Here is a 13,099-nt window from a genome sequence, read left to right on the forward strand (position 1 = left end):
TACGTCATGCCAATAAAGCTTATTTGAATTTGAATCTTCGGACAGAGATCTGACCAATCGGCACAATGTAACAGCACAGCGTAACCCCGGAAGTGAATAGGGGGGATGAAATTTGTAAGGGGGATGAAATTTGTTGTGACAGCGCCATTTCCCACCCCAGTGACCATAGACTGTAGCCCCTACTGTAGCTTAGTCCTCTGCAGTAATCAGGAAGTGACGCAAACTGTACCTCATTGGTCCACAACAAATATTATAAGTGACTAAATGACACAATAAATCATGAAATCGGCCCATGGACAGTCATAAGATGAATAACATACACATATTGTGACTATTTGTTCTTGTGAGAAAAAATTATTGACTTTGTATTTTGACCACATTTGTGCCGTAGACTTGAATGGAAACCGGATATGGAAACACCTATACTGGAGCCAACCACAGTGGCGCTAGTGAGCAACGTCTATCAACAAGACCAGGAAGTGGCTGCTTGCACTGGACACAGCTACCCAATGAGGATTTTCCTTCATCACGAGTACGGATATTGACACATTTTACTCGGATGGTACTCGTGCTCGTAAAAAGTACATTATCCATACCGGATACTCGTTTCATCCGAGTATTTGGCTCAACCCTACTTATTACTCTCTTCGAATGCTGACCGAAGCTAGAAAGCTAGTTTTAACTAGCTACATGCCAGTGCAGTTATTTTCATCCAGCGTTCAAACATTTCCTTAACTGTTTCCTCTTCATTTATTATTCAGCTCGCATTAGCTAGTTAAGAACATCTCCGATGAAGAACCTATATTGCTTACTACCTAGCTAGCAAGCCAGCGGAGCAAATGCCACTGTACCCACCCCACTCGCAGTTCCAGCAAAGAGATTCGAATACCAAGAGGCGACACTCCAATGGTTGTGCAATGTAACATCTACGCCCAGCTGCTGAGCCGGGCCGCTGCCATTTTGGGGTGAAAGTTAATTGTTTACGTTGCTGTGCTATGACCGCAACCTGTACTGCGCTGTTGGATTCTAGCGGTTAGTGTCATACGCTCACCTTTTCATGTTGACACTTGAGTTTATTAAATAATAAATTATCAGTAATATCAGTAATTCCCACTATTACGATCTCACTTTGACATTGCAATTTTTGAACCACGGACTGGACAGGAGAAATATATCTAGAAAATCACCTAAATAGTAAGATGACCAGATTTCTTAAGCGCCATGTCCACGGCCCCATAGAATAAAATCATGGCCTTTTTTGCCGCTGTTGTAACGTTAACGTTACATCTTGCTGAATATAAAAATGCATCGACAATTTGTAATTTATTCACCGAAATCTATATACAGTTAATGGCAAGAACAGAGTTTAATCTCAGCTGAAACGTATAACTGGTCAGAATATTTACTTTACCCGTTGTCATTTTGAGAGTAAAAACTAATATATTTAGGCTATCATCACTGTACGAGTCTATGTAATACATTTTCAGTGGCTATTAAAGGTGGCAACATGAGTCTAAATACAAATAAATATAATTTTGTTATCATTCATATCATTTTCATAAAATGTTATATTTTTGCTGTCATACCCTATTAGTCAAAGTTCTTGAGAGGAATGACAGTATTTGTATTAACTTTTATTTCATCAGGGAGAACATGAGCAGGGTCTCTTTAAGACCGTGGCAATGTTTACATCATGTCTTAATCGGGTTGTCTTAACGTTAACGTTAGTTGTATTTTTTCTGCAATACTATTATAATTTAGTCCTATAGCTAACCGTTTGTGAATGGACAGACACACGCCAGCAATAAATTAACGTTCGTTAATCGTTAGCTAATGTTAGCATGTAATTTACAAGAACAGCTAACGTATACCATATAAAATCAAGGGAAATTTGGCAGGTCTAGTTTAACTGAATAATTATCTGTAGTCTTATAGGGAGCCGGTGAAAGGCAATCACCGTCTTATTCTGATTTTTTTCTACAAAAACCTATACTAATTTATTACTAAAGCCTATCGTTTGTGAAAAGACAGACAAGGAATCGTTATTAACATTGTAGAGTGTAAGTAACGGTATTTCTGCCACTGCCATGTCGATAACTAGCTAGCACTTTGACAGGTCCCGTCAAACTTCAGTTTCTACACTGTTGTGAATAAATTAAAAAAACCTGTCAGGATCTTTGGGGAACCGGTGAAAGGCAAGCTCTGGACTTGTACTTGGATAGTTCTGACAATTTATTGCTGAACACTGTTTTAGGTTTTTCCATTTCTTTTCTCCGCGGCTGATCTAGTCTTCATGTTGTTGACTGGATCAGTCAGCTTGAGAATTCGGCAGATTCATTCCATAATGGCAGCACCGCTACGCGAGCGCGCTCTTCAGGCGGTTACAGAAAAATGACCTGAGTGTCGCCTCTTGGTATTCGAATCTCTTTGGTTCCAGTCAACAGGACTATCTCCGCACTAATCAAAGCTAGTTTCAACTAGCTACATAGCTCATCATAGTTGTTTTGATCCAGCACTCAAACGTTTCCTTAACTTTTTAATCATTATTCAACTTACGTTAGCGAGTTAACACCTCCAATTGAGAACCCATTGCTTGCTAGCAAGCTAGCGGAGGTAATTCCTCTAGCCACCCCATTCGCAGGGTCCGGTAAGCACTTGTGCCCGGTTGCATAAAACACCTTAAGTGAAATTTCCCCTTAAGTTTTCCCTTAAATGTCCCTTAAACTTAGTGTTATTTCCTTAAGATTTCCCTTAAGTATTGCGTTTTCCCTTAAGCAATGCCTTAAAATCCGTTAAATGTTATACACCTTAACGCGGATTTCCCTTAGTTTAATTTAAGGTTAGCAACACATTGCTTTAAGTGGAAAAAAAGTGAATAAATGGTAGCGTTTTTTGAGCCATTGGAGGAGGAAAATGTGTCTCAACAAATTTTTAGAGACAGGGACGACCCACTTCACTTGAACATATGAATGATGGCGCCGCTTAAACAGAACCGTGCAATTTCCATCTCGCACCGAACAAGAAGTCATCAGGAGGGAATTTTTTAGGCAGCATGGCTTTCCACGGATCTGTGGCATTATTGAGGGCATGCACATCAGGATTCAGGCACCCCGATTCGCTAGCTAGTTTATTATTATTATTATTATTATTATTATTAGGTAACTAGTTAGACTATGTTAGTTATTTTACTATTTAACTCGTTAAAATTGCCGTTAGAGATACAGTAGCTCGTGAATCCGTTTAACGTAACCTCCTCAACAAGGGACATCCGAGCCATCTCCATGGTAATGTGGGGATTCCCCTGTTTTTACCGTAAGGAGGTACGCCAATATACAGTAAAATACTTAAGAATTACCCTTACCAAAGGAAAACATTTGAGGGGTTTTATGCAACGCACTTACAAGATCCTCTTAGGTAAGGGGAAATAATCTCTTAAGTAAAACATTTAGGGGAAAAACCTAAGGTGTTTTATGCAACCGGGCATTGGTCTTCACGACTACCTCTTGGTATGACAAAGCTCTACAGATAGTTTTGCATAGTGACTAAAATTCAAAGTGTGGTTATTTTGGTCCAGCACACAAGCTTTTGCTTTTTTATCACTTTATTATTGTTTTCATCCATGTATTGCAAAACGGAACATAATGAGCCCAAAAAATCGTGAAAACTGTTTTCTTGTCGTGTACAGAAAACATCAGCATCATACAGTCAGCAGATATATTACCTTGTCCCTCCAATTTGAATATTGTGTTATACCACTGAAATGAGCACAGTTACTAACTATGAGCCCAGATTCCACCCATTCACCCAGCCGCTGCTCAGAACAAGACCAACTAATCGATCGCAAAAGGTTGTGTTGTTATGAAATGAAAAAGGGCTTGCGGAAATAAAAGCGCCATTCAGAAATACGTCTTTCGGAAAACTGTCATTATGAAATGAAAAAAGCCATTCGGCATACGGCATGTTATCATTAAATAAAATATAATCACGTTATTATGAAAAGGACAATCATGAGGTGTCAATTATTTAAATATTTTGAAATAAAATGATGTGTTTATTCAGTTATTGACCAATTTCATTATTTATTTCTATATTTATTTAATTATTTATTTAATTTTGGCACATTTAGTCCTCCATATTCCTCTTGCGCCCAGTTGATCTCGATCCAAAATAGAGGTCAACTGGGCGAGCTCAGTATTTTTATACATGCCACAGAGCATGATAAGATGTTAATTGCTTAATTCGGATCTTGCAGTACACCTGTATGAAAGCATCTGCATTTGTTATGTTTCTCCTCTAATTTATTCAGGTTTTTCCTTTTTCACCCGTCTGTATATACAGTGCATTGAAAAAGTATTCGCCCCTCCTGATTCAAGCAGTTGCTCTAGTATTAAAACATAATGTTCCTTCTTTTAGTATACAATGTAGCTTGTTACCTATTGCTTATTTCATACAGCTTTGTTTGCTCATGTTTATCAAGAGTGTGAATGATGTTGTAAGGCACTGTATCTGAAACATTCACTATATTCAGATGATGCTCACTATATTAAGATTATGTTGAGCATACATTCAGAGCATGTTGACTTTACGCAAACTATATTCACTATACTTACACTCTGCCTCTGGAGTCTTCCTGTTTGTTTTCTTATAACAAATAAAAGATTGTAAATATTTCACAAATGTGACAAATACTAATGACATAATTTTGCTTATATCATTTTTAATGCCTCTTAATCTCTATTCCAATATCTATCACATTTATCTGTTAAAAAAAAGGTTATCCACATAAAGAAAAGAAAGGCAATATTTGGCTCCTTTAAATTACTCATGAAGTCCGTTGTCAAAGGAATCTGCCAGTCTAACAGGCAATTGGGGAATGGGTTTTTAGGTTAGAAAATATTAGAAAATGCAGAAGATATTTATTAAGAATGACACAATTAAAAAAAATATATATTGTGAAAACATTAAACACCATTACTTTGCAAATTAAACACATCCCTTTTACTAAAAATATTTCTTTAATTTCTTTAAGTTGCAGTTTTTATCCTATAGTACTTATTTCAAGTTTCCTCAAAGTTAATAAAAAGCATTTATGTTTCTGATTTAAAAGGGACTAATGAAAACGAGACAAGACTACAACTTGAGTGCAACCCTGATACTTGCAACAATTTTCATTACAATTAACAAAACAATATCTTATTATCACATATAGAAATGCAGGAACTGCTGTGATTTTTTCACACACCATGTCTAATTTGAGATCAAACTTCTCAGCCTGTCTATTTTTGTCTTTAACAGATTTATTGACGTCAAGGTCTTATATTACATCTGAATTATTTGGCAGCTGGCTTACCAGAAAGTGGCATTAAAATCCCCAGGGAATCATTTTCTGTATCCTTATTTTTTACATTCAATAAGATTTCACTTTTTTTTATTTTAATGCAAGCAAACTAGGTGGCTGTGGGCTACAGTGGGAAATAGATTGCCCACCACCCCCCAAAGATATGATCATTCCAAAACCCATGGATATAGGATGTTCTGAATTGGACACATTTGTTAATTTTGAATATTTTGGAATTATTTTTCATTTAGCTATTTTAATGTCAGATTCACAGTATTGCTACCACCAGGGCTTACCTTCTTTCATAAAGATTCAATAGTATAATAGATTTTGTTAGCAATGAGTGATAATTCAGAACCTGAAACTGAAGGAGAATAACAGTTCCTATTGCATGTAGACCATCACTGAGTGGCTCTATATGGGGCCTGGCTTTGGCAGACAATAAAAATCATTGCTGGGTAATGGTATGCTGAATATAATTACTGATTCACAAGAATAAGACAAATGTGTTCTTGGGAGAGGTCAGGGCACACAGGATCTGTGAATGGATGGAAATAGTGACATTGAATGGCAAACCCATTGTGATTAAGTTAGATACAGGAGCTACAGTTACAGTGATCCCCGGCAGTGCTCTACCAATCTCAAAGAGGATTCACAGCTATCCTGCAAGATGTTATATGGGTCTAGGAACAATGCACTGGATGTAGAGGGCTGCTTTAGTGGGGAGTTACATATCAGAGACAAGCACTCAGAACAGGAAGTCTGTGTGGTAGTTGGATTGCCAAAAGCTCGATTAGACCTTCCAGCTATTGAAGCACTGCAGCTAATCCAAAGAATTCAGACAGTTGAGCAAAGCAGGAAGATTTCAAAGCAGACCCAGTGTATAGAAGGGTAATTGAGTGTTGCGAGTCAGAATGGCAGATAAACATCACTTACCTGCAGAGATTGCTCCTTTCTGGTCAGCGAGGGGGAACCTATCCAGGGTGAGGAACCTGCAGCTGAGAGGGCAAAGGATAATTATGCCTGCCTCTATGAGAGAAGAAGTGCTCTGCACTCTCTACAAATGCTACCTGGGTATTGTAAAGTGTCGTGCCTGGGCCAGCCAGTCACTGTGGTTTCCTGGCATGTCTGTGCACATCCAAAAGAAGGTGGAGACCTGTGAAATTTTCACTAAATGCAATATAGCACCCAGAGAAACTCTCATGACCACACCAGTCCCATGGTGATTATGGCAAAGAATAGGGGTAGATCTGTTCTTTTGGAAGAATACCTACCAACCTGGTCATTGACTATTTTTCAAGGTACTATGAGGTCGCTCCGCTCAATGTGATCTCATACAGTGCCATCATTGCAGCTTTGAAGAATGTATTTGGATGTCATTCAGTATCACACTGTTGTTTCTGATAATGACCCCCAGTGTGCCTCTGGAGATTTTGCTGACTTTGCAAAGGAATGTGGATTTAGTCATATCACAAGTAGCCCCAAACATCCACAGGCTAATGGAGAGGTAGAGTGAACTGTAACTATGGTGAAAAACCTGTGGGAAGATGGAGCCGACAAACCAAAGCATACTGTTCAACCTCTCTGGAGCATTACTTTTCTCCAGCTCAACTCTTGAAGGGAAGACAAATGAGAACAACCCTACCTCAAGTGCCAGCTAAGCTGCATCCTTACTGACTAGATCTTAATGAGTTCTAGAGGGTGGACACTGCCAGGAAAGTCAAGAAAGGTTTACTCTATAACAAAAGGCACTGAGCATGCTCACTTCCAACCCTCCAGCCAAGTCAGGGGTTACGACTCACTGGAGAAAACACATATGAAATGGTGATCAAGCAAGCAGGCAGTCCAGTCCAGTCCAGTCCTTTGCCTCCACTACCAATGTCTTATGTGGTGGAGAGAAAGGACTGGACTGTTGAGGAGAAACCACATTCAGATGCAAACATTTCCACAGCCCAGTATGATCGACTAAGATGCTACCATCACTCCAAAAGTGGCTTCTCAGTAGGAGAACCAGCCAGTAAATACAAGCCGTCAAGCAACATACATGATGAGTTCAAGCAAACTTTCACAACCACCAGATAGACTGTGCAGAACCAGTAGGGGAAAAAAACTAAGTAGTGTTTCGACTATTTATAGGGAACAGAAAAATTGTGTTAATGTAAGAATGTTAAGAGACAATTAGTTTATTTTGTTCTGAGTTTGACAGGTTTACAAGCTTCAATTTCAGTTACAATTTAAAAACCCTAAGGGATCTGTTTTATGGAATCAATGTCACATGGGGCAAGATAGCAGTCAATGGCTACTAAAAATAGGTATTTTCATGATCAGAGGCTAGGAGCACACAACTCAAAGCATGTGGCACAGGTGGAAAATGGGCTGGATTAGGTTGAATATACTATTAGTAGGTGGTTGCAGCTGGATTCAATAACAGCCATTAAAATGAACTATTTTCATTCCTTTAAACTTTTTGCACATAATATATTTCCAACGGCCCTAGTTTTTTTCTGCGTGCGCACCAGCAGTTCCTGAAGTACATTGTGACGTCACCCTCAGGGGTCATGCGAGGGGAACGTCTGATAGCTACCTGTCCTTCATTTCATTTGTATCAATAAAAAATCTATGACCGCTAATGGTTCGTGCGCTAGTTTTAAAAAATTGCAATATTATTTGCATGTTTTCAAATACTTGTTACAAATTAATTATTCCGATTCTAACAATTATTCCGATTGTAACGGACACCCATGATGTTTGTAAACTATATTTTTAAGGTTGTACTGTTCATGATATGCTATAAATAAAGCTACTGTAATAACATAGGGCGAAGCCATGTAACTTCATCTCTGGTCCAACCAAAGATGATAGTGAAGCTAAGATTACTTGCTTGTTTTGGTAATCATCCCAGAAGACTTGATAGCAAATGGATAGCTGTAATTTTGGGAGGAAGTGGAGTATCTCAATCACGTTTCATCTTGTTTGAATATGGAAGAGCAAGATGACAGTGCCATAAAACAGGATTACTGTTGGATTATTTTCAAACTTCTGATGAGTGTTTAAGTTATTTTGAACTCTGATAAGTTTACCCGTGATACAATACACAGAAAATTGTAATCACTGTTTGAGCATTTATATTCAGCTTTCTGTCAGCCCGTAGTTTGCTCATTTTGACAGATTGGTTAGCAATATAACGTTAGCTAACTGTAGCCTAGTATATCTTTTTTGACTCAAAACTGTTGCTCCTTCTGAGCAACTATGAACGTTTGCACAAAGAAATACTAAATGCTCAAAATGACAACATGAAAACTGGCGTTGTAGAGTTTATGTGGTGCAGTGTTGTGAGGAAAATGAGTGTGTACAGTCCAAGAAAGAACAAACTTCAAATGCTTATTGTTGCATCATTCGTAAATAGACATCCTAATCATGTGTTCTAATCACACCGGTGTGACCGTATGCTTCAGAGACCACTCTAGCGCTGTAACACTGGTGTGAACTCAACGTAAGTTTGGCTATCCGTTTTGCGGTAGTGACGGAATTTTTGCCGATAAGCTTCAGGCACCAATTCATATACTCTTAAAACAGCTACTCGCACCTTGTCATAATCACAGGAGTGTTCTAGTGACAAAGAGGAGTAAGCCTCTTGTGCCTTACCTATGAACACACACTGTAAAAGCATGGTCCACACATCTTTTGGCCATTTAAGAGTGGTGGCCACACGTTCAAAAAGAACAGGACGGAGTGTAGCACAGTGGGTAAGGAACTAGACTTGTAACCGAAAGGTCGCAGGTTCGATTCCCGGGTAAGGACACTGCCGTTGTACCCTTGAGCAAGGTACTTAACCGAAATTGCTTCAGTATATATCCAGCTGTATAAATGGATACAATGTAAAATGCTATGTAAAAAAGTTGTGTAAGTCGCTCTGGATAAGAGCGTCTGCTAAATGCCTGTAATGTAATGTAATGTAATGTAACAAAGAATGAATCTACCTCCTGCTCTCTGAAAGGAGGTACCGTAAACTGCGGGCCACATCAAAATTAGAGGAAAACTCCCCCAACCCACAAACCTGGAGTTCCAGCTCTTTGAGCCGGTAAGCTTGATCTAGTTCTAATTTTCTTATTTCCAGCTCATGTACTCTCTCCTTCTCTCATTGATCTCTGGATAGAAGCAATTCTCTTTCCTGAATCTCTAGACGTTTTATTTCTAGTTGATAATCCCGCAAACGTTCTTCAGAATCGGTATCAGGTACGGACACCAGCACTTCCTCAACAATAATTTTAAGGTCGTGCAGAACCTCTATGATTTTAATCTGGAGTTCGCGTTTGGTGGGATTTCCCCCAACTTTTATCTGGTAATGAGTAGCTACCTTCCGTAACTCCTCTTTCGTGATGTTAAACAAAACAGATGGTTTGGGGTTTGCCACAAATTCATTTAAATCAAACATAGTGGAGGACAGACTAATGCAGGAACCCTGCACTGAAATTACCGGAGAAAACTACAATAAACACAAAAGGTTGAGCTTAACGCTGCAACTCTAAACCCTGCACAAAAATAAAGCGTTACAAGTATAGTGTAGTACAAAAGCAACGCTGTCCTCACATAAAAGGTGTGTGCTTAAAAAAATTCAAAAGTACTCACCAATACTATTATTTAAGTCCTTAAGGACAGCAAAGGATCAAAATTTCGGAAGTCATGCAAAAAAGGTTGAATCCCGGACGAGCCCCCATTTATGTTACGACCCAAAAGGGCAGCAACACAAGAATACCACATTAAAAAAAAGAAAAGAAAAGAATTTCGCAGTAGAGCAGAGTGTAGTTCACTACCCAAACAGGGCTAGAATTTTTTTACAGTTCATTTCCCAAACTGGGCTAGAATATATTTACAGACACACACAACAAACAAAAAAAGATAATAATTAAAGAATTAATCATAGGCATGGAAGACAGCTGGTAGGCAAAATCATAAAATTAACATAAAGATAGGGTCAGGCCCCCCAGGAATTGGAGGTAGGACCTGGGGGTCCTCTCACCTGACCGTTTCCAATCTAGAAAAATGAATAACTAAAATAACAAAACTAAAAAATCTACCATGCTTCCAGTCTGCACCAAAATCAAAACTTAAGTGATAGCAATGCAGCTTTTCCAGCCCGGCGTGGCAAGTGATCAAGAGAGAGCCAGCTGCTCAAGAGCTGGAGTCTTCTTATAGGCAGAGACAGGTGTACCCAATCTCCAATTAGGCTCCAAATGGGCAACCTGAAACTCAACCACCACAAGGGGGAGACAAAATGAAACAAAGCAAAACAAGACATACATACATAACACCTTACAAAAAATTTTATTTGCCTTTTCACATTTCAATATAACATTTTCACATGAGTTAAAATATTCACATGTGAAAAGAGAATTGGTCACATGAAGTCATGAAATGTACATCTTATATATATTTACATTGGCTTGACTTTTTTCACGTGATTTACGATTTACACATGAAAAAACAAGATATTCACATAAATTCAGATGCATTTACATGTATAATTGGAATCTTCTCATGGAACTCCATATTTTCAATTGTGACTGACTTTTATAGGAGTAACATGGTGGTTTTTACACTTTCTCGGTTTTATGTGCTATTTGCACAAGAGGCATTGAAGAAAAACGATGAGTAAAGTATTAAATATGTCCGTTCTTTATTTTTGGAGAAATATGCGTTTTAAATTTATCGTCCTATTTTCAAGCGGTTGAGAATGTTATTGACTTAGTGTGTCACAAGTACAGTAACCACTCCCCTTTCCACGCCCCTGACTGGACACACCGTCTTGATACAAGTGTGCTGTGAAGTTTAGGTAGCAGCCCTCCATAAACAACAAGGCTGAATCCTTCTGACGTAATTTACATAGAAACTACACTCAGATCGCCTAGTTTCACTCACTGTGGCCAAGCGGAATCGATAACGTTTCATAAAATTTATAACTTTAAAAGGTTTAATTCAATCTTCTACTGGGACTTTTGCCATTTATTGAGGGTTTGAAAGAAAATTTTGGTGCCGCTGACTATAATCTAATGTTTTTCAGATTTACCGTTCGATTGAGCAAGTATCATTCAAAGTACATTTTTATGGGTTAGTGCTCTCCAATTGTGCTAGCTATTTCACATTAACCTTGTACGGTGATCAGGAAAGGCTGACAGCACAGCACCACTTAATTAATGTCACTTCTATCACCACGGTAATGAACTAAAAAAGGCGACAAACTACCTTTTCTGTGAGAAATGAATTATTGAGCTCACGCGCATACACTGCTGGTGACATTCTAAAGCTCCATTTTTCCCTCCGTTTTTTTTCAGTCCAGAAATCTAACAATTGCATATTTCTGTTACTAATGTGAATCATATACTGCTATAACTTTTTTCCCTGTATGGCTAAATTCAACTATTCTAGCAGTACGCATGTCTTGATTAGTTATGTCACTGGAAAGCTGCCCTACTGTTAATGAAACAACCTACTGTTAGCTAATGAACCGATTTGCAGTCTATGGTGCCACCTCTCCCGGAGTGTTTAATTGTCTCTGAAGAGACACCAGAACACAATGCTATTTATAGGGTGTCAGGGCCCACCGTGGCCACAGAATACCAGAAGGATCATGGGTTCCTTTATTCATTTTATGGTTCAATTCTAGACTGCAACATTCAATTGAAATCAACAATTAGAGGTCTAAGGGCTCTATTTTCCAGGCGGTGCATGGTGTGTTGTGAGCCATTGCATGGGCGAAGTGGTATTTTCGTCATGAATTTTGACATGCATGAGCCATTGGGTAATTTCATGACACCGAAGTGGGAGGAGAGCTGCTCCCTTGGGAGTGTCAGTCATGACTGAGCAGCACAGTGCAGTTTTGGTGCAGTTCATTGTAATTTTCGTGTCCACCTGCATTTTGCACCCTTGCCACTGTCCTGCTCAGACCAGGTCTACAACGTAAATTTCAGCCCAGCGTATGGTGGATTTCTCATTTCCGAGCTTTCCCATGCAATGTGCGCATAATCATAGTCTATTCCAAAGAGAATAAATGGTTGTCATGCATCATATTCAGTTTTACTTTGATATAAACCCCACAAGCAGGAAAAATGCAGACTTTGAATTTATTATTCATTGCCTTTTTTCTTTTTATTAATTTTAATTCCTGTGTTCAATTGTTTATAACTGTTCTTATACTACACATTGGTCCCTGGGGTACTGTATTTTGTTCTTGTTCTTACACCCATCTGTAATGAGAAGAATAACAATATATGCAACTCACATACAATTTTTTAATTTTAATTATTTGACTATAGTTAAAATAATAGCTACATGGAAGCTACATTCATTAACTGCATTGGTTATTTCTGAATGTGGTTACACTGGAAATAAAATGCATGTGTGGGTGATGCTGCCTGTGTAGTGTGTAGGCTATAACTACATTCAAAATTGTAACTCCACTGCACCTCCGTAGGCCTTGTGCTATCTGGAAATATCACAGGTTTGATGCCATTTGAGCCAAAATAATAACAAAGGAGAAAGTCGCCTGTAATTTATGCAAGCTACAGCTAACCCTTAAAATAATGACACTTTTTCGTGTCTGAAAGAGATTGATCAGTATATAGGCCTACGGTCTTTGGAACAAGCAAAACCAAATCAAACAGAAAATATAGCCGCAAGTGGCGATTCCGGGGTTCAAGCCAACACGGACCGTTAGAAGGTGAAAGCTGCAAAGTGCAATAAGAAGTAGTCAGAATCAGAGTA

This window comes from Anguilla anguilla, chromosome 5, assembly GCF_013347855.1.
Source record: "Anguilla anguilla isolate fAngAng1 chromosome 5, fAngAng1.pri, whole genome shotgun sequence".
Classification (NCBI taxonomy): domain Eukaryota; kingdom Metazoa; phylum Chordata; class Actinopteri; order Anguilliformes; family Anguillidae; genus Anguilla; species Anguilla anguilla.